The 6,000-nt window shown below is 34.1% G+C and overlaps 1 long non-coding RNA gene across 2 annotated transcripts; it reads left to right on the plus strand.

Moving 5' to 3' along the window:
* The first annotated feature begins 2,914 nt into the window (after positions 1–2,914).
* Positions 2,915–4,418, plus strand: LOC135074892 (uncharacterized). 2 transcript variants are annotated; one of them, XR_010257902.1, is made up of 2 exons: positions 2,915–3,394; positions 4,256–4,418. It is a non-coding gene; the product is annotated as an uncharacterized LOC135074892 (long non-coding RNA). The 2 variants fall into 2 exon arrangements; XR_010257901.1 differs by lacking the exon at positions 2,915–3,394 and adding an exon at positions 3,498–4,173.
* Positions 4,419–6,000: the final 1,582 nt, after the last annotated feature.

Below are 6,000 nucleotides of genomic sequence, written 5' to 3' on the forward strand. Positions count from 1 at the left end.
GTTAATCTACCTATGCAATATGCAACTTTTTTACTCTGGAATGGCCGATTCTTGATAATATTCAAATACCCAAACTGTTACTTCTATTCGTTTGGAGTTTATACAGGTTGTCCCAAAAAGTAACCAGCCGTAATAAGCCGAAGTCCAGAGTTAGAGCACCACCAGGGCTACCCGAATCACCCCAATGTATGTTCCGCGATTTTTCATAGTTTAGGAGTTATCGTCAATTTTGTAATTTTTAAGAAATTTATTACCCAGTGGGCGTTAAACATTTTTATCTTTTTTTCGGGTTGACTTTCTCAGATTTCTTTATTTTTGACAGAATCTCTATAAATTGTAGGTATGTAAAAATAATATCAACCTTCCTATCATTGATGCAAGATACAAAACTTTTGCTAGAAACATAATTAAAGTTTAGTATGCTTTAAGCAGAACATTATCAAATTTTATTCTACAGGCGCAGTGTTTTAAGTTATTCTAATGTAGTTTTCTTTAATCTATTCTAATTACTCTTAGCTCTTAATTATGCCATTAAAGGCTGAATATCTAACTACGCAGTAATTGAGCAAGTTGCTGGCATTAATTAAGATTCTTGGCCCTATGCGCCCGATCACGGAGCACATATCTCGCAATACCTCTTGTATGTGCCGGTTCGAGCGTGCCGGCATCCAGGTCGGACTGGATTGTTCGATTGTGGTAGTATCACAGAATAATAATAAGTACTACGTACAGAAGTTTTACTTCGCGAAGGTATTTAAAAAAATGTATGCTCAATGTCATTAACAATATGGTGTAATTTAGCTTGTCTCAAGAGTCAAGCAAGTTTGTCAGAAGTTTTGTTGACAAACGTCAGTGATCGGTACTGCGCCGAAGCTATAGGGCTGACTTCGGTAAAATGATGTGACGTGAGGTGCCAATCTGCAGAAAATGGCGGAGGAAATACATGATTTAGCATGAATTATCATGAATAATATTAACTACTTATTTACCTCTCAGTGTCTTCAGGCAACTTAAAAAAGTACATTCTGTGTTTTTATTATTATTTAGGCAGTTAAATACTGCACAGTATTTAGTACAACATTTTCTTTATTTTCTTCCATATGTCTTCCATCATACACAAGAATACGCGTGCGTGAGTCAATGTTCGCTCGTATGTGAGGCCTTGTCGAATAGTACTCTTGTAGGGGGCAATCGTGCGTGTTTTGTTTTTGATGTAAACTCGCGGAGATGAACAGGCCTGGTAGTATGAAGGTAATTATTACACTCGCAGTAAATTACAAATTTAAGTTCCATGGTAGTAAAATTAATTAATTTTTAGAACCTAGATTACACTAATGAGCAAAATCGAATGAACGGGAAGACTTTTAACTTCGAACGCATCCTATGTTCTTCAGATTAATTTCATTGCGGGTCCAATGAAAGTTTAACTTTCCACCGGGAAACTTGACCTTCACTGGTTCACCCATAGTGAGCAAAATAATACTTAGAATGTAAGACACAAGTAGGCCTTTTTCAGGGCACTTAATGAACTTAATAAAATTATAGCTTGCTCTACCACAACAAAACTTGTGTTAAGAAGAAGGGGTAAATGGCAGAAGAAACTCGGTCAACTTTATCAGGCTCTAATGTATTACAGGAAATACAATTTGCAAGGTTATTTATTCCATCGTATTAATGTTGTTTTACCAAGCATTTCTCGAGAATGCATGTATTCATCTAATGTTGTACGCAGTGCGCACAATCACATAGTTCCTGTTCATATACACATACACTTCGTATCTGGGATTCTGGGCCGAGCGTGCGGTTTCAAGGCAACTGTCCTATAGTCCAGTGTTTCTTAACCTGTGGTCCGCTGACCCCTGGGGGCCGCGAGCATATGTATCGGGACTCGCAACCTTATCAATGGACCATTTAACAATCATAAATAGTGTCGAATTATTGCTTTGGGGTCCCTCAAATTGTGCTAGATTTCCTAAGGGGTCCGAGGAAAAAAAGGTTTAGAAACGCTGTTATAGTCCATTGCCGACATAGAGGCTATCTATGCTTTTAGTCGGAGCATTGTCACTATAAACTAATATCTGGCCCGGGGCAACGTGGGGAACTATCCAAGATTCGAGGCTATGGCGACGTATTCAATTGTTGATTTGCAATACGCCTATTCCGTGTGAAATTAACATGCGTCGTAACGTATTTACTCGTAGGTTCATATTCACAATGAACATTTAGAACTGGATGGACTGTAGATTCATGTGATATACAGGTTGTCCCTAGAACGTGCCAAACTTAAGGAGAAGATAGACTAATGGATGACCATCTAGCTTGATAACAAAAAAATAAGATATCACCGTTTTCATATGACTGTTTTTCATATTTTAAATTTTTGCTTATAGGTATGTACCTAGTACACACAGCAACGCAACAAGATGTAGGCCCAAAACAGAGGATTTTTAAAAATGTGAATAAATCTCTGAAACGGTGATACTTTTTTACTAAGGTATTTTTTTCTGTATATATTAACCTATAGTTGAGCTGTTTATACTAAGAAAATATTCATCTACTATCACGAATAAAAAGCTGAAATAAATTATGAATAGAACATGGTCCCAAATTAGAAACGAAATATGTTAGTAGTCTTAAAAAGAAATACAAGTAAGACCTTTCCACAAACTGGTAGCATCACCCAGATGTTGAAACATGAAATATAAATTCATACGTGGAATAGGAAACATGGACAAAAAAGTCAAAGGGCTCTAATAAGTATTCATTCGTCGTAATGCCGAATGAGTATTCGGAAATAGGGCTGGCGTTACACTACACATCGTACCTATTTGTTTTTACATCTGAATAACTCAAAGGTGGCTGACTGACTGACTGACTGACATAGTGATCTATCAACGCACAGCCCAAACCACTCCCAAGTAACACAAAACACAATTATAAGAAGCGTACAACAGCATGAACCTACGTGCAGAGCAGTATATGAGCAGCATATGTAGCACTATATCAGCCGTATAAAAGTCTATAAGTGTCTTGTAAGCGCAATTTGGGCCCCAAATAATACGGCTTTGAGCATTATTAAATATTATTAGTGCTGCTAACCAGCGCTTATAATGTTATTGAAGACAGACATTAGTAAAGTTGTTAGACAGCATATTCTAATGTAAAAAGCATTTTATTAGATGTTAGTACAGCTTTGAAACAGCTTTCAGAATTACAATGCCAAAGTTACGTTTTATTCTAAGGCTGAACGTTTTATTTTGTTTGTTTGAAAGTATTCGAAAAAACTTATCGCATTTTATTGTCCGATTTGATTATTTTTCGTTTAGAGTATTGCAGTGCAATGGTGTTGTGAGGAGATGTTTTAATGTCTTTATTTAAAATAATTTATCATAAGGTAAGTTTTTTTTTTTTTTGTTTCAAGAATGAAAATGAGCTGGGAGTATTAGTCTTATGTGAAAATATATATATTTTGGTTTGTGGTTTATAATTCACGCGCCCTCACAGAAATCCTTTTTTTAATAAAATAGGGACAAATTTAGAATCGACATATGACACTTTTTGTGCTTTTTTTAACGATTTGATTAATTTTAACTTATAAAATTGCTTCTATCGATACTCCGCTTGTAAGAAAAGGATAATAAGTAGTATTTCATGCATATGTGTATTATAATTTTATTTTCTATGTTAGAGAAAACAGAAAGCAAATGGCGTCAGATAATATTAATGTTTTAAACTTTCAACTAGTGTCTTTTAATGTTGTCAGTCTTATTATAGTAAAAAGAAAATGGTTAAGTCATTCAACCTACATATAAAATATCTAAGTGATATCTTTAGCATTACTGTAACACTTTTTAGGTATGTTATAATGTTCATTAGGTTTAAACGTCATAAAAATGGATTGCTTTAGTGTTAATCAGGGTACCGAAACAATAATTTAGAATCCTTTAATCACGTCATGATCCCCTACTCCACGTCTTTCAATTTTATCTGTCTCCAATTAGGTAGGTACCTAGTTTGACAAGTGTTAAGTATAAAATCATTATCACTACAAATGTAATTTGTAATGAAACACGATATAGCTACCTATCTTATTTTTCGCTCATTGTAATAGTAATAATTTAAAGGAACTTTTTGTAACTAGTTAGTAGTGTTGCTGTAGTCGTTTTTTTAAGGGTATCTATACGGGTAATTATTTAGTTTTCAGGTAACTACTTCTCTATTAAGTCATAAATAAGCTTATTTGTTTTTTTTTCAGATGCCTTTTAAAATAGTGCAAACGACCGAAAGGGATGAAGGAATGTTCTACGGAACTTCTTGACTCACACAACAACCGATTGTACTGTATTTTGTGTATGAGGTGTATCATTTTTTGGAACACGTTTTGCATTTCTTAAACCAAATATAAAGTTTGAATATTCCGTCTTTATCTTTCTCTTTACTCCACCTGTTCTCTTAGGCTGAGTTGCATCACCTAACTTTGACCGTAACTATGACGATAACCGATGTTTTTTGTATGGGATTTGACAGATTTTTGACGTTTGTTAAAGTAAGTTGGTGCAACCCGGCCTTAAGTCTTTTTCCACTGTTTATTCATGTCAATAACGTGACACGTTCGACATAAATTTTCTAATGAATATACAGGACCTACTAACGCACAAATGAATATAATCATACGGCTCGTGGTTTTATGGCCAAATTATGACCTAAAGTAATAAAATATTTTTTTAATTTATCTAAATAGTGCTAAAAGCTTTAAAGTAACAATAAAATAAGAAGATAACAGAGCTAAAACTTTAGTAAATGTTTGGCTAATGCTGAGCAGTAAATAAGCATAAGAAAAGATCATAAAAATGCGTTCAATCTGTAAAATGTGTTAATATATCTGAATGCACTATAGAATATTTCGACAACGTTTATTTAATGCATTAGGTTTTCTTATTTACTAATATACGGTTTTAACCTTTGTGTTAGTGTAAATGCTGTTAAAGGTGCTGTATATTAAAAGTAATTAATGTTTTAGTATGATTATAAGCCAATTAACTTAATTTTTTTAGACCATATAATAGCTTCATGCATTGTAAATTTTACTGCATTCTACTCAAAAGCATTTAAACTAAGTCAAAACTGATTTAAAGTGATAGTCTGACTTTAAAACGTAAATCAATCTTAACTTCAGTGAATATACAGATTGCGTGTTACTTGGGCTGGACTTATCGGGCTGAAATTTGGTATGCAGGTAGATGTTATGACGTAGCCATCCGCTATGAAAGGATATTACGAAAATCCACCCCTAAGGAGGTAAAACGGGATCCACGCGTACGAAGTCGCGGGCGGCAACTAGTATAAAATATAACACATACTCAAAGGCCTATTTAAAGTCTTTTAACCCATTTTGGAATGGTAAAAACAGACAGTATAGTAGGAATTTTGAAACATTATTGTCACAAATTTTTTCTTCAATGCGTAAATACGTATTTTAGGTGCGTAAATAGGTTTCTAAGCATAAGCTTTGATCTTCTATTTCACGCCTTTAAAATATTTATTGCAAAAAATGGTAGCATTAATGAATTTGTTATGCATCGAAATCGGTACCTCCTACAGTTAGCTTCGGAGTGAAACGTAACAAATATAGGGACGATGATGATGATGGTTTGTATCATAGATGAAGAGAAGTGATTGTGTAGTTTGCTTAGAAGCTACTAGAAATCGCACAGGTGATATTATGTTTATAAAGTTTATCACATGGGAGTAAACTCTGTGAGCCCGCGACTCTACATCTTCCTGCTATAAAAGTGGATCTAAAATGCATCAACTAGATGTTAACTTTGTTGCAAGATGAAACTTTGTAATTCGCTCATACTTAGTACATGTTTCTTTTTGGTTTCGTGAAAAAGTAATAATCCACTTCTGGCATGTAAGATTGTTTAATTATTTTTTTAATCAATCTACATGGCAGAAATAGATAGTACAAATATTTTGGACTGCTACACTTTTAAAGTG

This window comes from Ostrinia nubilalis, chromosome 9 (genome assembly GCF_963855985.1).
Source record: "Ostrinia nubilalis chromosome 9, ilOstNubi1.1, whole genome shotgun sequence".
Lineage (NCBI taxonomy): Eukaryota > Metazoa > Arthropoda > Insecta > Lepidoptera > Crambidae > Ostrinia > Ostrinia nubilalis.